Source organism: Podarcis tiliguerta (genome assembly GCF_965153285.1).
Source record: "Podarcis tiliguerta genome assembly, chromosome: 14".
NCBI classification, from domain to species: Eukaryota; Metazoa; Chordata; class Lepidosauria; order Squamata; family Lacertidae; genus Podarcis; species Podarcis tiliguerta.
Genome location: NC_139547.1, coordinates 50,769,408 through 50,796,156, shown reverse-complemented (window position 1 = coordinate 50,796,156; position 26,749 = coordinate 50,769,408). Strand labels below are relative to the sequence as shown.

The following is a 26,749-nucleotide window of genomic DNA, read 5'->3' as shown; positions in this document are numbered from 1 at the left end:
CTCAGTGCAAGTAGATAAATAGGTACGGCTGTGGCGGGAAGGTAAATGGCATTTCGGTGCGCTCTGGTTTCCATCACGGTGTCCCGTTGCACCAGAAGCAGCTTAGTCCTGCTGGCCACATGACCTGAAAGCTGTCTGTGGACTGATACGGAAAGGGGGGGGCATGTCTTCTTCACCCCTTCCACTGGTCACCAGAGGATCCGAGGTGATGACCTCAAGGGCACCCGGCCCTACATGGACCCCTCAGCCCCCACACTGTTACACAAGCACCAATTTTCTTGCTTTCGGTGCCAATTTACTCCATTTCTCTAGGACTCCATGACACCTCCTCTGTCCCCCATAATCCCTCAAACAAATCACTCTGCCAAGCCTTTTCTCCGGGCAGTGCCAGGTGGCAGACTAAGCATGCCTGGACTATTGTCCTTTCATCACGGGTACTCAGGATGTACTTATCTGCGCATATCTCCAGCTCTGCATATTCCCCCCTCCCTCCTCCATATGTTAATCCTGTGTAACCCAACCTCTTCTTAATGTATTCATGATGTAACCGTGATGTATTGATGATGATTTTGCACTGTATTCTGAGGCATGGAGGGAAGATTTAAAAGTTCATGTCACCCCATCCTCTGGGTTCAATCTCGCATTGAACCTGTTGCGCAATAAACTTGGATCTTCTGCATCTTGCTCCTGCCTCCGGCTGCGCTCATTTTCCTCCGCAGGGACCCGCGGACTTAGTCCGACAAGCTGGGTGGCAGAGCAGCCTCGCACCCAGATTTTACCATAAGAGGACAAACGCTGGTTCCCTTGGCCTGAAAGTAAGATGAGCACCACAATCCCATAGTCGCCTTTGACTGGGCTTTACTGTCTGGGGTCCTTTACCTTTACACACACACACCAAAAAATAAATATGAAAGGTAAATGATGCTTTGTGCTGGCAAAGTGGGATTCAGCATCTGCAGTGATAAAAACAAACAAATGAGACAGCTTATCTTTACCAATCTGCTTTGGCCAGCTAATCAAATGATTTTGTATTATATAAAGCCAGGATTGAGCAGTTCAGCACATAAGGGATTTGTCGCTTGTAAGAATTCCCCACAAACTTTATATCACGGTATTTGATTTTCCTTTGGTGGCAGCATGCTGGCTGGAGGCTAGCCCCTCAATCTTTCGCTTCCTCTCTCTCTCTCTCCTTCTCTATTTGCTATAGCAGAGAGCATAATTTGGGGAGGAGGAAAGTGAGAATCTTTCTTCTCCCTCCTACCAAGTTAAAATGGAGATTAGCCCCAGCGATTGTAAATGCATCAACAGCCGACTTAGATATTTCTCTGAGCAGATCCTGCTGATCTGTATTCATGGCCTTGGGTTGCCATCGTGGGCCACATGATCAATCTACCTTACACACATCGAGTAGACTAATCATGGAGCTGCAGGAATGCAGAATGTTTGTATCATGCGGCCCAGCAGACCAGGCCAAGCTGCTGCTTGAAAATTAGGATTCTTAAGCAGAGCAATTTATTATTCCGTTCCGTGGAAGCTCAAGAGAGAGCAGATGAAGCTAACTGTGGGAGTGGAAGCACTGACTTCAGCTACTGGGGTCTAAAGATCATCTGAGACAAGGTAGTCCAGTATATAGTCCAGTATACCTGAAGAAGCGTCTCCACCCCCATCGTTCTACCCGGACACTGAGGTCCAGCACCGAGGGCCTTCTGGTGGTTCCCTCCCTGCGAGAAGCCAAGTTACAGGGAAGCAGGCAGAGGGCCTTCTCGGTAGTGGCGCCCTCCCTGTGGAACGCCCTCCCACCAGATGTCAAAGAGAAGAACAACTACCAGACTTTCAGAAGACATCTGAAGGCAGCCCTGTTTAGGGAAGCTTTTAATGTTTGATGTATTACAGTATTTTAATGTTTTTTTGGAAGCCGCCCAGAGTGGCTGGGGAAGCCCAGCCAGATGGGCGGGGTATAAATAACTTATTATTATTATTATTATTATTATTATTACCCACGAAGCAGGAGTAATTTTGCTTGGCTGCACCAAATTTTAAGTGAGGTGAAGTTGCCAAAATATTCTCAAAATTCCCCTTGGAGTGACAACTTCGTGGTGCAGCGCATAGTTAAACCACAGGAGACAGTGATGACCACCAACCTGAATAATAATACACCCGGGGTGGGAGTTTATTATGCTTGCTGGTTTCCCATTTGGATGGCCTCTGTGAAAAGAAGATGCTGGACTTAATGGGCCACCGGTCTGATCCAGCTAGCTCTTCTCATGTCCTTAATAGAAGCAATAAAACTTCATGAGCTAACTCATGTGTGTTCTGGGAAAGCAAAGAACTCCTGCCAATTTGCCTCTTGAAAGGATCTGTCATTCCTAAGCCAGTTCCAAGGTCAGCATCAAGGCCAGCCCAATATATTTTGCAGCCTGAGGCAAAGGACAAAATGGCGCCTCCTTCGTTCCTCAGGCAGAAACCAACCACAGTGGCAGCTGAATTTTACCGGGATGTTGGTGATGGGCATTGTCCTGCATTACACCTGAGGACAGCAAGGTAGGTCACACAGCATGCATAGCTCTGTCCTACACCTCTGCCCAACGGTAGGGCCGATACTGAATGGCATGGATGGGCAACTCCCATGAGCCTGAACCCCAGTAGGGGATCCACTTCCAAGAGACCCCTGGATTAGCTCCACTTCACCACTGCAACTCTGCTTGTTCACCTGCCTCTCACTCTGGCCCAGAAAAAAGTCGTGGTCAGAAGAAGGATCAGTAGATGCCACTGCCTGCTTGATCATTGCCTGTCAAGAAAACAAGTGGTGGCAACAAAGAGAAGAAGAAGAAGCACCTGGTAGCAATGATGTGGGGATATGGGAGACTGTGGAGCAAGGTTTGTCCAAGGACAATCTGGAGCCACCACCATTCAGTCCCCTCCTGACATCTACCTGAATATCTCATCATGCCACAGCACTGTAGATATATCCATGCAACCACCCAGGCCACCTTAACCACATATTCCTTTGTTAGCAGCCTTCTTCAAGGGTTACAATACAAAATTAAGTAGCCTTAGAGGTGGATCCAGCCTCCCTTAAGGGTGAGAATATGGTACATGCCTTAACAGAGTGTCCCCAATACTCAGATCTGAGGACTCGCTATCTGGATCCCCAGCAACAGCACTTGGTAATGGCTCCCTTTTAAGGAAAACTCTATTTCTTTTTACGGCTGCAGATTATGACGCAACGTACAGAACCACCACATTTGTTAAAACAGGAGAAGCAAAAGCTATCGATTGCACCTGAAGATCACACAGGTTGCAATAAATTTATCGCCCCGTTTTAGTGAGGGAATGTGTACAAACAGGTTTTTTTACGATAACATACTCTGTATGCACTTGTTTTAATGCTTAATTTTCTTTAGTGATGCATGCATTAGTATGAGTGTGTGCATTAGGCCTGATTGGCCAAAGAGCAATAAACTAGTCATTCAATCATAAAAATTCAAGGAAAAATACGGCGGAGGGGTGATGTGGATGAGCATGCTTGCTCTGCCCCATTCATGGAGGTCAGCTATTGGCAATGGGAAGCCTTCTGCACTCATGGGCTCTATGCCTATTAGAACTCATCACAAGAACAGAAGACTTACTGATCCTGACGATGGTCTTGCATGCGTTGGAATGCAACGGGGACAAGGGATTGAGCTGGCATGCTCGCCCCTGCTCTGCTCCCAAGATGTTTAATGTAACTTTCATAATGCATGCCTGAAGAGGACTGGTCCTGCCTGCTAGGTAGATCTTCTAGAGCAGGGGCAGCCAGCTCCCAAGAGACTGTGATCTACTCACAGAGTTAAAAACTGGCAGTGATCTACCCCATTTTGTGGGGTTCAGGTCAAAGTTGTTGAGCTTTTTCCAGGGGAGCCAAAGTTGTTGAGCTTCTTTGGGGGAGCCAGTGATCTACCAGTGATCTACCACAGACGTCCAGTGATCTACCAGTAGATCACGATCTACCTGTTGGACGTGCCTGTTCTAGAGTTTTCATGCCTCCCAGAACACCCAGGGCCACTGCTTGGAATGAATGTTTCTGAATTAGTTTTTTAAAAAATCTCTGAACTTCCTCTGAAAGCAGTTCCCATAATTGCCAGGTCCATTCAGTTCATTTGGGGGTACAACTCTGAAAAATTTCCAGTTCATCTTCACATTTGTTCCAACCCTGCCTCTCCCCATGGGATTCTGGAGACCTGGGACTCAGCTACATTGGCTAAGAAAAAGCACTTCATATGTGTTGTTATAACACTGTGACACCAGATGGCACTGTGGAGTTTGGTTTTTGCCAACCCGATTTCTCACACAAAGTTTACAACGTGTTTAACTGAAACGCTTCTTTGATGTGTCTAGATCCAGCCCTGGACTCTTGGGTTTCACTTAAAAAGGGGGAAAAGGTTAGCCAATTGAACATCTATAAAGAAAATTAGAAAGTAAAGTGTGGGGTGATTTTAAGGCTTATTAGGCAGAGACTGAGGTGCTGCTGTTGCTAAGGACTCTTAAGTTGCTAAGCAATCGGCAAGAAGGAATGTGAGGCATTCGAACGAGCCTTTTCTAGTAGGAAAATACATTTTCTGACATTCTGTCTGTCGGGCATCTTTTTACCTGTGTGTGGCCCATTTGACACAGCACAACAGCTTGTAACATTCAGAATGCTGAATTATTATTATTTTGCCAAGGATGAACTTTTTATGAACTAAAATGTTTACCAGGATGAATTTTAACTAAACTGGTTTGTTCTGTAAAAGGACAGCTTTGGACAGGAAATAGTTCCCCTTTGGAAAAGTTGAATTTGAACTGGTTCCTTTCTAAAAAAATATGAAATTTCTCAGCACAGTCTAGCGTCCACAAAGAAACTCTACTGGATCCATTTCACACTGCTGTAGTCACTTGCTACAGAGATAAGTTATGGTTCAGGCCAACCCAAAGGCAGCTTTTTATAGGTTTGATTGTGGGATGAAAGTTTAGTCAATCAGCTGTTAAACTCCAAACACTTAAAAACTAATCAAGACGCTAAATCCTTTAATTGGATGGCAATCCTGAGAGAAAATGTTCAGCAGCTTTTGTATCAACAGAGTTTTTTAAAGGTTGTTTCAAATCTCGACTTTTTGGTATTCATATAGCTCAGAACTGAGTGAAATTGATGTGGGTTTTGCACTGTCCCCCCCCCCCAATGCTCCACACGTTAAACACAGGAGATTTGCAGATTTGGAAGCCAGCTACTTCAAAACCCAAGTCCCGTGCAACTTCTATTAAGTGATTATTGACTCTGAAGTAGGTGTCACATCGATCTCACTGCTCTTTGAAACCAAAGAATGAGTTATGCCTTAAGGCTGAGCCATAAAAAAAAAAAACCTGTTCCTGATGCAGCTTTTACAACAGGGTTGAGAAGCCTGGTGCCTTTTAGATGCTGATGTACTACAATTCCCATCATCCCTGACTGTTGATCATGCTGGGCTGGGACTGATGGGGGCGTTTCCAGCCCTGCTTTGCAAAGCAAAAGGTTATAGTTTCTGTTTCTTTATTGCCCACCTTAACAGCACCAACGAAGTATGACGGTACGATCAGATAATAAATGTGGCTTTCCTCCTATAAGCTCCTAACAATAATCTTTTCCATCTTCTCACAAGGGCCAGCTTCACTAATGAACTGGACTAGGGTGCTTGTATGTTGCTCCAGATTTTTCATTCTGCTTAAATTGCCTTCCCCTGTAGAGTATCCCAGGAAGGTAGCTCCATCAATCAAGGCTGATAGATCCATGGCAGATCACATGTTTTGCTTGGAGAAGATCCCATGATCAGTCCCCAATAGCTCCAGCTAAAGGATTAGGGGGCTGGTGATGCTGTGGAAAACAAGGACCTGCTTAAGAATACAGTGGTACCTCGGGTTACATACACTTCATGTTACATACGCTTCCGGTTACAGACTCTGCTAACCCAGAAATAGTGCTTCAGGTTAAGAACTTTGCTTCAGGATGAGAACAGAAATCCTGCTCTGGCGACGCAGCAGCAGCAGGAGGCCCCATTAGCTAAAGTGGTGCTTCAGGTTAAGAACTGTTTCAGGTTAAGAATGGACTTCCAGAACGAATTAAGTACTTAACATGAAGTACCACTGTAATAGAATCACAGAATTGTAGATTCTGTTGCCACCGAGACCATATAACACCTCTTCTGAAAGACCTACATTGGCTCCCAGTACGTTTCCGACCTAGCGCTGACCTTTAAAGCCCTAAACAGCCTTGGCCCAGTATACCTGAAGGAGCGTCTCCACCCCCATCGTTCTGCCCGGACAATGAGGTCCAGTGCTGAGGGCCTTCTGGCGGTTCCCTCGCTGCGAGAAGTGAGGTTACAGAGAACCAGGCGGAGGGCCCTCTTGGTAGTGGTGCCCGCCCTGTGGAACGCAGACGTCAAGAAAATAAACTATTTGACTTTTAGAAGACATCTGAAGGCAGCACTGTTCTCACAGTGGCCAGCCAGATGCTGCAAAGGGAAACCAGAAAGCAGAATCCAAGCATGAGAGCCCTCTCCCCTCCTGTGGTTTCCAGTGTGATGGCCTGGGACTTGGGCTTGGACTTGGAACCAGAGGAGTCTCAGTCCACACTAGATCCTTTGCCTCAGGCTGCAGCTGAACCGAGTCTGGGGCCTGATCCTGAAGAGTCCCAGTTTGCACAGGTTCCCCTGCAACAAGCACCATCTGGGCCGAGTCAGGGGCCTGAGCCTGCCCTGGCTCCAGATGTGGGGATGACCTCGTTGCCTCCAGCTGGGCCATCACTTACAGCTGCTCCACTACCAGTTGGGTCAGGGGAGACTGAGGCTGCCCCTGGGTCTAGTCACCCACCGATGTCTCCTGAGCTGCAGAGACTAAGGTCTGAGAGAAGGAGAGACCTGAGTACTCGCAGGAGGAGTGCTCGCCTTCGGGTGAGACAGGGAGGTGAGTCACCGGGGGATCAGGACCGGCTGTTACCCCGACAGAGATAAAAAGCTGTCGGATCCCTCCCCAGGTTGTGGGAGCAATGATGCTCTTTGCCAGAACCTGTGTGAGATCCTGTGCCTGACCTTGCCTGGTTTCCTGCCTCGAGTCCTGCCTTGGCTCTGCCGGACTGACTCTCCGCAGAACCCTTGGATTCGGGACCGGACCTGGACCGCATTACCCGGGTTACCCCCGGGCCCAGCACATCCAGCAACTGGTATTCAGAAGCATTGCTGTCTCTGATTGTGGAGGCAGAACAGAACCATCATGGCTAGTAGACCTTGATAGCCTTATCGTCAATGAATTTGTCAAGCCCTCTTTTAAAGCCATCCAAGTTGGTGGCTATTACTGCCTCCTGTGGGCGTGAGTTCCATAGTTTAACTCTTCATCCATTCTGGCGCAGTAGGCAAGACGTGTCATTGGGAAGACGAGATAACAAGGGTTTATCTTCCCTCCAAAAATGGTAATGCTATGCATATTATGATCATAACGTGCACATTATTGACTCACAACAGTAGGGGGAGAAATATAACCCAGGACCCATCTAATAGTATAATTATTGTTCCGAAACTCTACAAGCTTATTCCAGTCATGGATAAAACATTCCATTTCTACATTATGCTTTCTCGCGCCCACTTCCAGTGTCTCCAATTTGGCATCGATTTCTTGGCCAACAAAAGCGACAGGGGTTTACCATAGGCAGGACCCTGGAAAGAGGAGAGATCCCTGGCAAGTAAGGACAGACAGAATTCAAGCAGTGGCTTTCGGCCCCCTAGTGCCACATCTGCAGTCCGGGAACAATAATACCAGCCTAATTTACAAGCTTGTTTTAAAGATTGCTGCGCCAATGTTTGTGCAGGGCACTGAATGCTCGAAAGCATTTTATAAGTGCCGTACATTATTACTCCAGAGCTTAAAAGTGCTTTTAATGTCACTTCTTAAAACAGCTTCAGAGAATAAACACAGCAACCCTGAGGCATCCTGGTTTGGCTTCAGGTTTGAGCTTTTTAAGACCCTGACTCTGAATTCAGTTTGTAACAACTAGGAATACAGGCACAGCCAAGTCTTCTTTTCTAAGTTCACCTTGCCTGTCATGGTTATCTCTCTTTTCCCGCTGCAGAAACCCTCTGATGTTCAGATCACACACAGCCTTTTCAGGGTGGCTTACATCCACCATTAGTTGACACAGAAAAGTTTAAAAATGGAAAGTGAGAGATGATTCAGCCTCGTATAACCAGCATGCTTAACTCTAATTAATGCATGGAGGGGTTAAGACCATAGAGTAAGCTGACCTGCCAGTCTTAGCTAGGTCACACCCACTCACCTTGGGAGGAAGGAAGGGTTACCAAAGCCTTTTGCTCTTTCTCTTTCCACCATGTGAACTGACCAGTAAGGATGTCTGAGCTGGATTCTCCAAGCTTAGACCATGTTGCTTTAGCAAACCATCTTTGCGTTTCTATACTGCCTGTCTTTTCTTGCTGCTGTATGTGAAAGCACATGAATCTGACCTTTGAAGAGTTTGTAAGTAACCACTTTTAACTTACCAAACATGTGGTCTCTTTCTATTCTAAGGGGGAATGGGAACTTTGAAGAAACTTAAAGGAGGATATTTTAAAGGTTTAACAGCCTACATTTCCACACTTTACTTTGATGCATATTTTGTGGTTTTAAATCTCTGTTGGGGCTCTCGCACCAAAGAATACTTGCCCCAAACCTGGATCTTGGCATCCAGGAAATTCTCCTTTTGTTCTTAAACCAAAATTACAAGTACTAACTACCAACAGAAAGTTCCCTATAAAACCATATGGTGAGGGATAGAAATCCATCTAAGTGCAAATCTCTGTCCCAGAGTGACTTCTCCATCAAGTCATCTGGCAATTTAGAACAAACAGCTGTATTGATATTCTAAACAGGGGAAGGTGTGCACAGGTAAGAGAAAGAGAGTGGTCACTCTCCATCAGAGAAGGCCAAGTCAGAGCCAAACCTGAGCAGCCAGAGGAATTAGGAATTATTATTATGGTTTTAATAGCAATACATCCAGTGCTTTTTTCTGGGGGTACGCATGCCCCTAAACATTTTGTGAAGTTTGGCCTCATTGAGGGGCAGTATTTCAATTTGAGTAGGGAAATGAGAGTACCCCCTAAACATTTTTTTAGGAAAAAAGCACTGAACACATCTCATCATCAGGTTTTTCAGGTCAGGAGCATCTCAGATGGCCCAGCCCAGTTCTTTTTCCTTCATCTGCACTCCTTCCCACCACTAAGCCCTGGAGACGGAGGTTAATTGGGAGAGGGGAGGCAGGCAGCCTCCCCCCACCTCAAGATTCTATGCAATAATTTGAAGCTGTCTCCTGCCGGGCTGAAGGTTGCAAGCTGCATGTGGTTTTCTTAACAAAACAAAAAATATTCAGGCGCTCGTGCCCAGCTGGCAATTCAAGGCCTTTCCCTGACACCAGAGGGAGCCAGGCATATCTGGGGACTTCAGCTCCCAGTACGTTTCCGAGCACAGTTCAAAGTGTTGATGCTGACCTTTAAAGCCCCAAATGGCATCGGTTCTGTATACCTGAAGGAGCGTCTCCACCCCCATCGTTCTGCCCGGACACTGAGGTCCAGCGCCGAGGGCCTTCTGGCAGTTCCCTCACTGCGAGAAGCCAAGTTACAGGGAACCAGGCAGAGGGCCTTCTCAGTAGTGGCACCCGCCCTGTGGAATGCCTTCCAATCAGGTGTCAAAGAGAAAAACAACTACCAGACTTTTGGAAGACATCTGAAGGCAGCCCTGTTTAAGGAAGCTTTTAATGTTTAATAGACTATTATATTTTAATGTTCTGTTGGAAGCCGCCCAGAGTGGCTGGGGAAACCCAGGCAGATGGGCGTGGTATTATTATTATTATTATTATTATTATTATTATTATTATTATCATCATCATCATTCAGGTCAACCCTGGAGTTCTGCCAATTCATCATGGTGGAAAAGATGGAGATCAGTGCACCTACTGCCCAGGTGCAAACTGCAAATGGGTCACTCCAAGGCTCTACCTCCTTAGGATTATTTATCGTCAATCAGAGGACTCTTATTTGTGGCCGCCCTAGGCTGTTGACTCAATATCCTAAGCGCCATCCTGGCTGAAAACTAATGTGTTGCTAGCCTGGATCAAAGAGGAAGCATGAGACTAAAATGAGTGGAAAGGAAACAGGAAGAGACACAGCCAAGATGACCGGAGAGTGCAAGGAAGTAGCCAGGTGAGGCCAGTCTAGGACCGTTGTCCAGGCAATGTCTCTCACCTGACCTGGAAGAATTTATAGCCTAGGTTGATGAGGGAGAACCTTTGGACCCATTTCTTTGGCAGTGGAGTTGGGACGGCTTTTCCACACTGATTTGTCTTCTTCTTTAGCATGCTCCACGCTGGCCCCAGAGCTGACTTCATGGTTGTTCCATCTCTAATAACCTTGGGAGACTGAGCCATCATTTCAAAGTCAGCCTCCCTCCAGCTAATGGCAGCTTTTTGCCAGCCTGTCTTCCTTCCTTCCTTTTTGGACGCAGAAGCCAGCCGTGCTTCCCTGGCCCCCAGAGCCATTGGGAGGTCCTGCTCATTATCAGATTGCTCGTTATTAATCAAAGCAGCCACAATGAGACAGAGGAAGCTGAAATGCGGCGCGGCTGGTGCTTCGTTTGTTCCCATCGATTTTCCCATCACTGTTTATTACCAGTATTTACTTTGCAAGCCTCCAAAAATAAGCCGCACAGCATGATGGGGCACGTTCCCCGAATTCCTCTGCTAAACGGCCTGTGCGCTGGCTTATTTCCACAGTGATAAGAGCAGCCGGCTGGGATCATGAGCTCTGTGCGTATGAGGCAAAACATCCTGCTGTTTTTGTGTTTAAAAAAAGGGGGCTACTATTAAGCAACAGTTACTCAGAGCTGATAACGCCGAACTTGGCGGCAGCATCAGTAAGCCTCTTGCATGTCTTGATTCTGCAGGAAAGACATTGGATGTGGTATCGGTCACATAATGCGGTTTCCAGAAACCTCAATTTAAAAAAAAACCACAAAGTTTCTAGTCCTCAGGACTCTGGGGACATGCTTCAGTGTTCTGCATAGCTCGCTGTTCCTGCTCATGACTATCAAAAGAGAATAATGCAAAATAGTGGATACTACTGCAATATGCAAAATGGATAACATGAACATGTGCTTGATTTACATGATTTATTCAAAATTATGAATCATTTCCCTTAACATTTTGCACAGAATACACACACCCCTGGCTATGTTTCCAAGGTGTTTGGTAACCGATAGGGCTGTTTCTTAATTAAAGACGTCTTAGTAGATCAATAATATGAGTTTCAGTCAATTCATTTGGTCTTTCAAATACGTTTCTGTCTTGCCTTCTGTGTTTCTGTAGGAGCATGCTGGAAGTTAATGGTAAATAAAGCTTTATTCCTTTCTTTTTCTTCAGAATTTTTTTATTGGTTTCAGAATATAAAAATACAAAGGTTAGAAAGAATAACAACAGAGAACATTTCAGCAGGAATTACGATCATTGCTTACAATCCCGTTCAATATTATGTATAAATTTCATTAAACAGCTCTGATCTTGTTGCAGGTATTAGCCCAGATTGGTCAATCATGTTTGGCTGGTCATAGGATTGCAAAAAAATTTCTTCATAAAAGTATACCATGGGATAGCTCTGTCTGTAGCGCATGATGTTCTTAACCTCAGGGCTGTGGGTTCGAGCCCCACGTTGGGTAAAAGATTCCTGCATTCCAGGGGCTTAAGCTAGATGACCCTCAATGTCCCTTCCAATTCTACAATTGTATCTTGACATTTGTCCCATCCAGATCCCTTTCTCCCTTAGTTTATGCATTGGTGATGGCCAAACTTGGCCCTCCAGCTGTTTGGGGACCACAATTCCCATCATCCCTGACCACTGGTCCTGTTAGCTAGGGGTGATGGGAGTTGTAGTCCAAAAACATCTGGAGAGCCAAGTTTGGCCATCACTGCTAGCACCATATTCCATGGCATCATTGTTGGAAAAGATTAGTTAAAGGAGATTGCTAGATATTAGCAATCAAAAGACAACAAGAGAAGCCACAAAATTATTGTATAACACATTTTTTTGTCCATCAAAGATAAGCAGCAATGCCAACAAAGGATCAAAAAGTGAAGATTAGGAAGTAATTTTATGGATCTCTTGAAAAACGGCCCTCCCCCAAATGCAGCAATATCTGGACATAACCACCACATGTGGGAAAAGGCATCTCATTCCCCACAATTGCTCCAACACAATGGTGAAAGCGTATGATTAATTCCATGGAGGATGTTGGGGGAGAGGCACCAACAGTATTTTATGTTTATAGCATTATCTCTTATTCTAGCAGAAACAGATTTCAAATGGGTATTTTACTCCATCTAGCATTCGACAAATCATCATTTATCCATAGTAGAAGATCCTGTTCCCAAATAATTGTATTACTTATGAATATGTACATTTGTGCTTAGTCTTTTCATGCACTCTGGCTGCTCCTAATGGTCTTTTCTAACATGAGGTTTGTTGGTTGGCAAGGAAAAATAGGTTTTAAAAAAGGAGAATTCCCGGGTTCCAAGGTCCAAGTACTTTTTGGAGAGAGAAAACAGATATTTAAAATCACAAAACATGCAGCAAAGTAAAGCATGGAAATTTAGGCCATTAAACCTTTAAAATATGTCCTACTGATTTCCTTCTGAAGTTTCTGCCTTACCTTAGCATAGAGAAAGATCACATGTTTGGGAAGCTCAAAATGGTTTGCTTACAAACTCTCCCAAGGTCAGGTTCATGTGCTTTTCCATACAGCAGTCAGAAAACACAGGCAGTAAAACTCGGCTTAGTTACAGTGGTGAAAGTTCCTAAATTATTGGTAGAGGAACACAAGAAAGGGTGGTTAGAGCCATGCGGTCTGAGCTTCAGCAACCAGCTCCGAGATCCCCACGAACTGAGTTTCTCAAGTAAACTGAAGGGTGAACAAAGACCTTAAATATCTTCCACCCCAGGCAGGGAGGAGTGACCTAGCTAAGCCTAGCAGGACAGTTTACTCTGCGGTATTAACCCCTTCGTGCATTAATTAGACTTAAGCATGTTGGTTATCCCACAAGGTTATTCTCCTTATGTAGCTTTTCCTGTATGTCTTGTGAATTTGATCCCATTAGAATTCTGTGCTTTAGCATGCAATACCCACTGGGGTTAACTCAGGTCAGAGCTAGAGGTCTGGCAACCCTACCATCATCCCCGACCACGGGCCATACTGCCTACAGCTTATGAGAGTTCAAGTCTAACAGCATAGGGAGCCCCCATCCCTGCTGGAGATCATGGGTAGGCAAACTAAGGCCTAGGGGTCGGATCCGGCCCAATCGCCTTCTAAATCCAGCCCGCAGACGGTCCGGGAATCAGCATGTTTTTATTAGGATTATGATGTTCCGTTCCACCTAAACAGATGTGTGGAGCTGTTGTATGTCACATGTCTGTTTACATTCCAGCACAGCTTGCTGGGAACTTCCATTTGTGTATTGCTTTTGCTTTGTGCTTCCTCCTTTTGCTTAGACACGAAAGAGAGCAGACATGTTTTCTTTGTCTATGAACTATGCTGAATAAAATGCTTGTAAATATGCTTTGCATATGCCTCTGCCCGCCACTTCCGTTGTGAAGAGTTATTCACTCTGCTGATTAGAGCGTGCTCAAGTTTCTGAAGGCTTCTGAAGCTATGAGTCGCTGATTGGTGCTGTTCCAAGGGAGACCAGAGTTCGCCCAGCTGCCGGCCAGTGGGCTGGAGTCAGCTGGGGGCCTGCGAATAACCCCCATCTCCCAGGATGCATCCCAACAGTTTTCACACGAGTAGAATGTGTGCTTTTATTTAAAATGCATCTCTGGGTTATTTGTGGGGCATAGGAATTCGTTCATTCTTATTTTTCCAAAATACAGTCCGGTCCCTCACAAGGTCTGAGGGACAGTGGGCCAGGCCCCTGCTGAAAAAGTTTGCTGACCCCTGCAGTAGATAAACAACAAGGAAGAGTCAACCTCTGGGAGCCTCCAGAGGTAGAGGGACCTAGAGAGAAATGCTGGAACATTGTCCACATGACCTGTGAAACCGCCATCTCAAGAGGTGATGATGGTGAACAGGATTGCCGAGTTCAGGGGATGATTGAGAACACACAGAAGAGGCAGGAATATCAATAGCTATTAAGCAAGGTGGTCTGGGAATGCGCGTCCATAATGAGTATTTGGCGGCTCGCTGGCGGTCAATAATAGGGAGCAGACTATTAAGTGACTCCATCTGGAACTAACTACCATCAGGAACATTAACAGGGGCTGCGCAAACCACTGGCCGGAGCAAATAAGGCTCGCTTTTCCTTCTGAACCAGCTGAAGTCAAATCCAACCAGATTCCTTGGGGTTTGTTTGTTTTTCTCCCCCTCCAACTCCCATAACTTTTGTCCTTGGGCTATACCCAATAATAGTTTTCTTGCTGGTTTTCAGGAGTAGCAGGATGGATAATTGAGCAAATGTACCATAGGGCAGCAGGCCAGAAGGGGTTAACTGAAAGCTAAGTTGATCCCATCAGCAGAGCCAATTCTGGGGTCACCGTGGGCTGGAAGGAAGGCTGGGAAAGACCGGTCTGAGGCCTTCATGTTGTAAATGTGTTTTACAAGTGCAAGCTTTGTGACTGATGGGAGGAAAGAATAGAAGGGGGGGTGTACACACACACACACACACACACACATGCACCAGCAGTGATGGATGGGACCAGAACCAGGTTTGAAAAGCTGGAGCAGACACAATTCAACGGTATCGATCAGAGACTGGAAGCATTAAATATCTTTGTTAATCTGGCACTGGTTTCATTCATACTTTATTGTTATTATTACTAGGGCCCATAATTTATTGCAGTTGGCTTGGAACGCTGACAACTGGTTCACTCTCTCTCTTCCTCAAGATTTTTTGTCCTGTGCTCTTTTCTCTTTCTGCATTTATAGCAACGGGAAAGGAAAATAAAAAGACTTGTTGAGGTTTGGGTCTTGGGAGTGTGTGTGGTTTCCTGTGGAAGGATCCTAGCTCCCCCTACTGCCGAAAGCAGCCCATGCCTTGCATCCCAGACGATACTGAGTCACGGAAATGTAGGAAACACATTTGGAGGGCTTAGGTAAAAAAGCCAGAAGGGTTGGAGAGGGTTGGTGGATCCTTCTGTGCGGCTTAGTCTGGAGGTGCCATCCTTTGTTCGCACAGTTTTAGCCAGGCAGGCAGAGGCATAGGAAGGTCAGGTGGTACCCGGTGTGGAAAATTTCTTGTCACACCCCCCCCACAAACACACACATTGATTTTTATTTTATTTTTTGCCTGCAAAAATACTTTCACATTATTTCATATTTTCTTACAAAGGAATGTGGATTATAAGCCTCTGATAACAAGGAGGCAACTGTGGACAGATACTTGAATCTACAGGATGGATTGTGTTTTGGCTCCACTGAATTGAAATTTCAGCCTTCACGACATATGAAAATGGCCAGGTAAACAGTTTCATAGAGGAGGGTCAAGATATTAACTGATAGGCATGAAATTTCAGATATAGCTATATAATCCCAAGTGTAGTAAGATCAGACCTTTGGAGCAGGCATTTTAAAAATAAAAGTTTTTTATGAACCGCCCTAGTAGGGCAGTAATGGTTCCTTTTTGACACCCCCCTCCATGATGGAACCCGGGGCGGCCCACCCCACCCCGCCCCCTTCCTACGCCCCTGCAGACATAGAGCACTTACTAGAGGGGTCTGCAGTGTTCCAGCTAAAAACCTCCATGCGTGTTTACTGCCTCGCGCTGAGCACATTTCTGGATGGTTTCATTCATGCTTATGCATCATTTGATTCTGTCTGCTTGATGACTGGTAGCTGTGAGCCATCTGACACATTGTGGAGAATGAGGAGACTCTGTTTGCTGCAGCTTGGGAAAGGTCACAATGTTGTGCATTTAGGAATTTTGTCTAGATGCCATCTTGGGGCCCGGGGGTCCTCCCCTCTAAACCTGTGCTTTTATTTTTGCAAGAATGGCTTCTGCAGAAAAAAGAAGTCCTTCTGCTAAGTTAATGGCTCTATCCAGGTCTGTTAAGTATCAGCTTTGTTATGTTAAGCTTGAAGCAAAGTGTTCCATAGGAACAATTAGCTGAAGATTCTGCTCCTGGCTGGAGGTGACGCCATTAATGAGTGGTCCTGAAAAAGAATCTGAGCAGCACATTGCTAAAAGCATTAAGACCATCCAGACCTTGTTTAAAGACATTAATTGCAGGAGAAGTTTAGGGAGGCAGCTGGACCCTTGGATGGAAAAGGAGGGTAAGGAGATTGCAGAGAAGCTGAATGAATTATTTGCATCTTGACAGCAGAAGCTGTAGGGCAGATCCATGGCTGTCTAGAATTTCATGGAGGAAAGATAGGATGTGAATGTCATGGATAAATAATAAACAACACATCAGGAAGTGGGTTTTGCTAAACAATGCTCTATGGTGTGCACTACAGTGGAATCCTAACCATGTCTACTGGGGTACATCCTATTGAATTCAATGGGTCTTACTCCTAGCCAGGGGCAGATCTTGATAATAAGGCACCCAGAGTGAGGGCAATATTACTTATTTTTACAATAATTCATTTCAGTACAGTTGCTTTTTAAAGAATCGTCTTAGTAGGTACCTGTAAAAATATAAAGTAAAGGTAAAGGGACCCCTGACCATTAGGTCCAGTCGTGACCGACTCTGGGGTTGCGGCACTCATCTCGCTTTGTTGGCCGAGGGAGCCGGCGTACCGCTTCCAGGTCATGTGGCCAGCATGACTAAGCCGCTTCTGGTGAACCAGAGCAGTGCACGGAAATGCTGTTTACCTTCCCGCTGGAACGGTACCTATTTATCTACTTGCACTTTGACGTGCTTTCGAACTGCTAGGTTGGCAGGAGCAGGGACTGAGCAATGGGAGCTCACCCCGTTGCAGGGATTCGAACCGCTGACCTTCTGATCGGCAAGTCCTAGGCTCTGTGGTTTAACCCACAGCGCCACCCACGTCCCCGTAGAAATATAGGTGGGTATTATCATTATTATTATTATGCACCCCTTTGGTTCTGCGCCCTGTGCAGGGAAACTGCCCACAGCACCCTAAATCCAGCGCTGTCCTAGGTAAGTGTGGTTTGGATTTCAGCCTTACTTTTTTCTATGTGCAGGGAGCAGTCAGAATTGTGGCTCCTCATCTGTAGTCTGAAGTGGTAGAGTCCAGATTTCTCTGCACCACACACACATCTCATTTTGCCATTGCACTCTGCATAATGTGTAGATCACCCCTGAATGCATGAACCAGCTCAATTGAAAAGACTTTCTAGGGAGGCAATATGGAAATTCTACCTGCGCTATTAGCTCCATGACGGCCTATCTGGCTGCACAAGTCACCATGGATGCGGCAGTGATAAATGTGTAAATCAGTCCTAGGGAAACCTGCGAAAGCTAGTCTGAAGAGAAAATGGCAAAATGCAAAAAAACAAAGCAAAAAAAACCCCAAACATAAAATAAAAAGAAATGTTTGCAGCACAATACCACCTCCATTTCTCTGAAAATCTCCATGCCTGTGCAGACCAGAATGCAAACAATCCCACCCCCTCAATATTGTCTGATACTTAAAAACCCAATTCCTATTGTCTCCCATCTGCTGTTAAGCCCTATTTAAAGGACCTTGAGTTCAGCAGCATCCTTGCTCCCTGCTTAAAGCAGAAGACGTGGCTCTTGCTGTTATTAGTGTGTACTGTGGCTCAAGTGATGCAATGCTCCCCATCTCTAAATGCCAAGGCACAGGGTCTCATGCGTCAGGTTGAGCCCTGTTGCCTTCTGGTGGGAAGGAACTGCAATACGTTTGACGATGGGGGTGGTGAGAGACCCAGCCGCTGGGGGTCCCCACTTTAGTGACAAGTTGCTCTGACTGCAGCGCAGACTCCGAGGATGAGGCTTTATAGAGCATAGGGTAGTTTGGGATTGCCCCTTGCAGCCGGCTGCTGAAATGCTGGTGGCACAGACCCCTTGAAGCATGTAGCCCAAACTGCCTGGCTTGCAGTGGGAAACAGATCTCTAGTGACGAAGAAGAATTACTTCTGGGAGCCTCGGTTTGAGGCACATGCCCTCAGAACCTTACAGCCGTCCAGTTTCTGATTTGATCCGAGAATGTCCCACTTCTCCTCAGGACATCCTTATTTTCATTGGATAAATTTTGAAGTTATCTGACCCCTGAGCCATCTGAAGGCAGCCCTGTATAGGGACGTTTTTTAATGTTTAATGTTTTGTTATGTTTTTAATATACGGAGGAAGCTGCCGAAAGTGGCTGGGGCAACCCAGTCTGATGGGTGGGGTATAAATAGTAAAATTATTGTTATTGTTATGTTGTTGTTTGACCGTGTCCGACTCTTCGTGACCCCATGGACCAGAACACGCCGGGCACTTCTGTCTTCTACTGCCTCCTGCAGTTTGGTCAAACTCATGTTCATAGCTTCGAGAACACTGTCCAACCATCTCGTCCTCTGTCGTCCCCTTCTCCTTGTGCCCTCCATCTTTCCCAACATCAGGGTCTTTTCCAGGGAGTCTTCTCTTCTCATGAGGTGGCCAAAGTGTTGGAGCCTCAGCTTCAGGATCTGTCCTGCCAGTGAGCACTCAGGGCTGATTTCCTTCAGAATGGAGCAGTTTGATCTTCTTGCAGTCCACGGGACTCTCAAGAGTCTCCTCCAGCACCAGAATTCAAAAGCATCAATTCTTCGGCGATCAGCCCTATTTTCATTGGGAAAATGTTGGAGGGTATGAAATGAGAGCAAACGCCAATCCAGTGAAAACTTGAATTGCTGTTTGCTCTGATTGAGCACTAAAGAGCAGGGGAAAGCAGCGAGACAAGTGTCAATGAACCCCCTCTCTCCATAGGAACGGAGTCTGGGAGGTTGTGGCCGGCTGATAGCAAAGCTCTCTCACGTCCTCGTTGTCGGATACTTGAGGATACGGCCTGCAACATCCCTTCACACTTCTTGAGCTCCCCCCTTAATCATTCCATCTGCTTTCCCTCTAGCTGGTAAATATCTATTTCACGTCCAATCTTGAAAGCTCAGTGATAAAATATGAGGCTGCATTCAATGATCTAATCATAATATGTCAGTATTTTTGGTGCATAAAATTGAGTTGATTGGACGCCAGGATGATGGAGTGTGATAGTACTGGAATCCTTTGAGTGCCTCTCCCCCCCCTCCCCCTCTCCCACCCTTTCTGTTTCCTTTGCGGCGCCATGTATTTCTCCAGATCCCGTTTTTTTCTCATCAATGTTGCCAGCATTAAGGTTACAAAGAAGCAGCTGGAGCCGGGGGGGGTGGCAAATCGAGCCACCATCATAGTTCCTGAAGAGCAACAGGCCCTCTCCCCACTATTATTTTAAAGCAGGTGGGCGTCTTCCCTGCCAACAGCACTATTTCCATGGGAGAGACTGAACTGGGCCCTTCAAGGTCACCAGTTAGGCTGAAGGACCAAGCTGCCGGAACAGGTTAAAAAAAGCCTGAGCTGCAGAGCTTGTCCCTCAGTCCAAGAGCAACCCTGCCTTTGCTGTGAGGACACTGCTTGGGTTTGCATTTCTGCGACCTTGGCAGTGGCAGAGGCTGCTCTGAACCAGACTGAGTAGCCGTCTCCTCTTGAGAAGATGGGCTGGGGTGGGCTCCAGTGTTTGTAGAGGGGGTGCCAGGATTGGGATCCAAGCTGGCACAAGAGTGGGTGCAGAACATCTGGGTGACGTGAGACGGGGCAGGGCAGAGCACCCGTGGGACATGCAGCTGGGATCTTTGGGGATTGGACTCCTCATCTGTTACTCCCTCCTGAGTTATTGTCAGGAGTGCCTGCAGGAGCCAGGCCCTGTGACCAATAGGACTTTGCAGGATTGAGGCCTTCCTAAGTTTGTTCTGGAGAGGCAAGGCGCAGCCACACAGGTGAGGCCGCTTGGTAACTCACAGCACCTGGTGGCAAGAGCTGGGAAGGGATATAAGGTCAGCATTTTCCCTTTGGCTCTTTGCCACAGCAACACATTCCCTGCCTTGCTGAATTTGGTTCCTTGACTCCTTCCTTCTTGATCCTCGGACCGTTGATCCTCGGACCCCTTGCTTCTTGATCCTCAAACCCCTGACTTGGTGACTCCTTGCATCCTGACCATCGGACCCTTGGCTTCTTGATTCCCAGCTCTCTGACCCTTGGACTCTTGGCTTCCCGACTCCTGGCTTCTGGACTCCCGTTCCTGCTCCCACCCCGCCATCTTGCCCCCGGTCCCGATGTCCCCAGCCGGGATTTTGACCGCCTGTGAACCGGACCGTGACAGTCATCCGCTCCGTCTCAAAGCTGAACCCTGAAGCTGCCTGTCCCAATTCACTGGGTAACTCTTCCAGCTGCTCCCACCCCTCACCCTGATCCAACCAGCCCCTCCAGCACGACTTTTGGGGACATACAATGCTCACTGGAGCAACCTGCTGGAATGACTGCTGCAACGACAAAGGTGCGCTTGTTCCTGCTCACCTGCCGAGGCCGTAAATTTGCAAGAAGAGGGGAAAGGCCACCAGTAGCTGGCCTGGAGATGACCTTCGCTTGGAGCTCGCTTGGTTTCCCTTTGCCCAACCGCTCTGGCCGCGCACCATCTTTCTCAGGTCTCTCCTCCTCCCCCCTCCCCAAGTTATAAATTAAAAGTCAATCTCATTAAAATCACCAGTAATCATTCCCTACGCCAGAGCGCCTAACAACCTGGTTGCGGGGGGATCCCAGCTGCCTTCCGTCGCCGTAATTCAATCAGACTCAGCGGCTCTTGTTCTCAAACTGCTTGAGCTGCACTTTCTGTCCAAATTTATGGTGCCGGTAGCGTCCAAAGCCTGAGTTACAGCTTTGGGAAGGGGGAGGCGCTGGGTGGAGGGGCTGCATTATTCTGCATCTAATCCCTGCCTTTTGACAGGCGTGGGGGGGGGAGGGACCCTCTTGTAACACAGGTGCAGTGTGCATTGTCCCCCCGCTTTTATGCCAGCAGATAGAAAGCCTTAGGGAACCAGGAAGCTGTCAGCACAATGTTACAAGTAAACAACGAGATCGCCGAGGCATGGGGAAATAAATAAAAGCTCTAAATAATGGGAAATCCAATGGGCCGGTGCAGAAATGGGACGAGCACCTATAGCCAGCAGTCTGCATTTGCTGCCTCGCTGCCTTGCGCACCTCTGCTCCATCCAAGGCCTTTTCCTCCGAGCTTTTTCTGCCACTGTGTGGTGTCACCGTTTTATTTGCGCTCAGGGAGGTGAGGCCAGCCCAAGACGTTTTGGCGCCTGAGGCAAGCCACAAAATGGTGCCCCCACCCGCACCAGGGAAAAAGGTGAAGGAAGATTGAAATATACTCAGAGTCGCAAAGTGATTTCATGCTCTTTATTCAGCTCATAGTGGTGAGGAGGAATGAATGAAAGTCCCCTCAAAGTATCTGCCTTATATACATTTTTTACACAATGGGCTGCACATGATTGGCTAATTCCGGAATTCCACTGTAAGCCAATCAGGTTGTGGATTCACTTCTATCTGGAGCATGATTGGGTGGTTCCTGCCAACCAATCATACTGCTGCATTGTTCTAGGACCAATCAGACTGCTGCATTCTGAATCCTAATGTTCTAGGACCAATCAGATTGCTGCAGTTTGGATCCTATTCAACTCAGTACATAACAAAGATCTACCTCCAGAACTAGGGGAGGATAAAGATCTACATCAGGAACAAGGGCTGGAGGAGACAAGCAGCGCCCCCTGTTGGCCAAGAGGCTGCTGTAGAGGCAGCATTTTGGGGGTGAGCTGCTGAGGAGCCACAATGGAGCATATGGCCACGCTGCCCAGGGCAGGTTCCCAAGGGGGGGCAGGGCACAGAGGGTGCCTTCTCACGCACCACAGTCCAGACTTTTAGAAGACATCTGAAGGCAGCTCTGTTTAGGGAAGCTTTTAATGTTTGATGCATTTCTGTACTTTAATATTCCGACTTGCCGCCAGGTCAGAAGAGCTGCTGCCTCCAGGCCCGAGGTGTGCCGCCCACTCGCCTGCCATTTTGTCACCCCCCTCAGTCATGACACCTGGGGTGGACCCCCTTCCTATGCCTCTGCTGAGGAGGTGGCAGATCCGGCCTCAAAGGAATGCACAGATTGGTGGTGGCGGCAGCAGCGGGTGATGCATTCCTCAGAGGCTTGATCTGCTGCTACTCGGGATTCTGCCGCCTGAGGCAGTTGCCTCACTTTGCCTCATGGGTGGGCTGGGCCAGCAGGAAGGACATAAGGACAGTCACTCCCATGATGCTGTGTCTGCAGCTCCCACCCGGAGCTATCTCAAGGAGGCTTCTGGGAGTCAGAGCAGCTAAGACAGGGGTGCAGAACATCTGGCCCTCCAGAAGCCCACATCCTCCCTGCCTGTGGGGCCACTAGCTGGAGTGGGAGCTGTTATGAGCCACACCCGGAGAGCCAATCCTTGTCCCAGAGCTTCGACTGTTTCCAAGCCTTAGGTTTTCAAATCTTTTCTTTCCGTAAGCATGTGGACTAGAAACATGCTTATCTTTTTAACAAGTGAAAAGCGGGGTCCTCAAGCTTCCCACACCTACCCTGTTAATTTTGGTGCTTCCTGCTTCAAGGGCAAGTAAGGTGCCCAGATCCAGATTCTAGTGATGGGCTCATGGGGACAGAGCCTTTGTATTTATTGAAGTGTAGGTGGGTTCCCACGAGGCAAGACACAGTGATAACAGCAAGAACCTTTATTGAACAAACAGAACTGGACAAAAGGGGCAAAGCAACTGCTTATATACATTTCTGAAGGCCTGGGCCACTCCCACTCCCAACGGGATTGGCTGTCTAAACTTCCAAGCTGCGAATCATGACACAGAGTTTAAGGGCCAATGGCAGAGGCCCAAATCCTGAAATGTTCTGTGATTGAATCAGATTGAATCTGTACTGAATCAGAACACATGGGCTCAGAATCCTTAGTCCAGACTCAAGCTCAGGCAAACACAGACCACAGAATACATGAAGTGTATTAACCAGTGCTCTCAGAAGACATGTGAATGAATAAATGAAGGGTTCTCCTGATGGTGTGCGGAATCCTTATCTCTGTGTCAAGTGGTGGGGGCCACTACCATGAAGGCCCTTTGCCTGGTTCCCTGTAGCTGGCTGTCCCATACTAGTCAACAGTACGGCAGCCTTTGTAGAACTGCATACTCTGCTAGCTGAAGGGGCTGATGGGAGTTGTAGTCAAAAGCATCTGGGTGGTACCAGCTTGTCCAAGGGTGCAGCACACAGTCTAGGCCTTAGCTGTTAAAATAAAGGTAAAGGTACCCCTGCCCGTACGGGCCAGTCTTGACAGACTCTAGGGTTGTGCGCCCATCTCACTCAAAGAGGCCAAGGGCCAGCGCTGTCCGAAGACACTTCTGGGTCATGTGGCCAGCGTGACATCGCTGCTCTGGCGAGCCAGAGCCGCACACGGAAACGCCGTTTACCTTCCTGCTAGTAAGCGGTCCCTATTTATCTACTTGCACCCAGGGGTGCTTTCGAACTGCTAGGTTGGCAGGCGCTGGGACCGAACAGCGGGAGCGCACCCCGCCGCGGGGATTCGAACCACCGACCTTTCGATCGGCAAGCCCTAGGCACTGAGGCTTTAACCCACAGCGCCATACTGCACAGCTAATGTTGTATTTATGAAGATACTAAGGAAATACAAAGCACTTTAGGCCACAATCCTATACGCACTTACCTGGGAGTAGGGTCCACCGCACTCAATTGGGCTTACGTCTGAGTAGACAGGCCTGGTGCTGCGCTGCTTGACACTGCTGCAGACTGATATACTTCGTAACTAGACTGGCCGTTAAAAATAAGAATAACAATTGTTATTGAAAATGAAACTACCACCCCACTGTTTGCCAAACCCTGAGCGCCTCCCCCCTCCTGCGGCATTTTGCGAAAATACTTTTCATCTGATTAGACAGAAACAGAGACTGACAGAGAGATCCCCAGGCCAGCAGGAAATTAACAGGGTTTCATAAAACCCGTGCGTGGCTCGCTGTTGTGGCTCTGCATTTGAAGGGGAAACAGATGTTCGCCTTAGCTGGTAGCTTCAGTTCCTGGCAAAAACTCTGCTGGTTCCTCTGGCTTGATTTTAACTCTCATGCTTTCAAACGTGACGGGAAGGCCAGCTTCTATATTCATAGAATCACAGAGTTGCAGGGTACTGCAAAGGACCACCAAGTTCAACCCCCTGCAATTCTCGCTGTCGGAAAGTTCTTCCTGAAGTTTATTCGGAATGGCCTTCCTTGTCACTTGAAGCCATTGGACCTCTCTTCCAGAGCAGGGGCTTCTCTCTTCTCTATAGACACTGTTTTTGGGGGACAGGGGGTGGGCTGGTGTGGAGGACTCCCTGGTCCTGAATGGGGTGACTGTGCCCCTGAAGGACCAGATGTTCAGCCTGGGAGTCATTTTGGACTCACAGCTGTCCATGGAGGTGCAGGTCAATTCTGTGTCCAGGGCAGCTGTCTACCAGCTCCATCTGGTGCGCAGGTTGAGACCCTACCTGCCCACAGACGGTCTCATCAGAGTGGTGCATGCTCTAGTTATCTCCTGCTTGGACTACTGCCATGCACTCTGTATGGGGCTACCTTTGAAGATGACCCAGAAACTACAACTAATCCAGAATGCGGCAGCTAGACTGGTAACTGGGAGCGGCTGCCGAGACCACATAACACCGGTCTTGAAAGACCTGCATTGGCTCCCAGTATGTTTCCGAGCACAATTCAAAGTTTTGGTGCTGACCTTGAAAGCCCTAAATGGCCTCGGTCCGGTATATCTGAAGGAGCATCTCAACCCCCATCATTCTACCCGGACGCTGAGGTCCAGCGCTGAGGGCCTTCTGGCGGTTCCCTCCCTGTGAGAAGCCAAGTTACAGGGAACCAGGCAGAGGGCCTTCTCAGTGGTGGGGCCCTCCCTGTGGAACGCCCTCCAACCAGATGTCAAAGAGAACAACGACTACCAGACTTTTAGAAGACATCTGAGGACAGCCCTGTTTAGGGAAGCTTTTAATGTTTGATGTATTACAGTATTTTAATATTCTGTTGGAAGCCGCCCTCAGGGATCACATCTGGGGCAGCCCGCCCACCTTCCTACACCTCTGCACCCACATATTACACCATGGGTAGGCAAACTAAGGTCCGGGGGCCGGTTTCGGCCCAATCGCCTTCCCAATCCGGCCCGCGGACAGTCCAGGAATCAACGTGTTTTTACATTAGAAGGTGTGCTTTTATTTAAAATGCATCTCTGGGTTATTTGTGGGGCATAGGAATTCGTTCAGTTCCACCAAAAAAATATAGTCCGGCCCCCCACAAGGTCTGAGGGACAGTCAACCGGCCCCCTACTGAAAAAGTTTGCTGACCCCTGTATTATACAGACAAGTGTCACAGAAAAGCTAGGACATCCTGTTTCTCCCTGCGAGAGCATGTCAGCCGTTTTGCACGTTGTGGTCTTGCGCAATTATGCGCTATCGCAACCTGAAAAAAATCACCTTTGGGGACCCACAATCTTGCACGGTGCCCCAAAACACACATTTCTGAGCACTGCAACAGCATGGCCCCAAGAAAAGCGCATCTTTTGGGTTCCATACAGGATTACGGCTGGGAAGACGCACATCCTGGTTTTGGTACTCAGCATGGTGGAGGGAATGTGCTTTGAACAGCATGGGTAACCCAGAGCCCGGTGAAATCATTTTAGGGCTGGATTTGGGCACCACACTTGCCCACCCATGCTTTAAAACCATGCTTTGCCTACCTGGACAACCTCCAACAGCAACAGTGTTTTGTGTTGTGTCGGCTCCTATGATGTAAGTCATGGGCCCCGCCTGTTCGCCTGCTCCCTAAAATATCACTGTTTTGCTCCTTTCTATATATAGGCTGCCTACATTCTGCATGGACTAGTTGTGTTTCAGTTCAACAATTACTTTGATAAAATACATATTTTGTTATGTGCAAATGGCTTTGGATACCTATTAGGTCCAGAAATTACCATACAGCATGTATTCAACATAAAAAAACAGCGACCATTTGTTGTTGACAAAGGACAGCTGGACATATAAAGGGCCCCATTACCTTCAGCAGCTGAGGGCCGCATCAAACCTAAATCTGGCCCTGGTGGCCCACCAGATTCCTGCAGGAAACCCGCCAGCGGGATGAGAACAACTCTCTTCTCCTGTGGCTTCAAGCAACTGCCATTTCTACCATGGAGGCAGAGCAAAGCCACCATGGCCAGAAGCCATTGAAGCTGGACGAAGTACCGTATTTTTCACTCCATAAGATGCACTTTTTCTTCCTAAAAAGTGAGGGGAAATGTCTGTGCGTCTTATGGAGCGAATGCATGGTCCCTGGAGCCGAATTGCCCAGGGGCAAAAAGCAGATCATGCTTTTTTCTTTTTTTAAAAAAAGGGAAATGGGTGTGGAAACAAAGCCGCTAATCAGAAAGCGATCGGGGAGGGAGATAAGGGATGCTCGCAATAAAGGAGGCTGCCTGGGAGGGGGGAGGTAAAGACAGCAAACTTGCAAAGGGGGAAAACAGGAAGACTAAATCAATGAGGAGAGAAATTAGAAGAAAAGGAGGAGCAAGAAACTGCTCCAGCTAAGGAAAAGACACTAAGGCAAACAAGAGAGAAGGGAGTGTTGAAAGGAAGCAGCTG

General features: G+C 47.5%; 1 protein-coding gene across 1 annotated transcript in view; it reads left to right on the top strand.

Annotated features, from left to right (window-relative positions):
* The window catches only part of CARD11 (caspase recruitment domain family member 11), a 324,316-nt gene that overhangs the window by 92,212 nt on the left and 205,355 nt on the right, over nt 1-26,749 (top strand). The window lies entirely within an intron of this gene.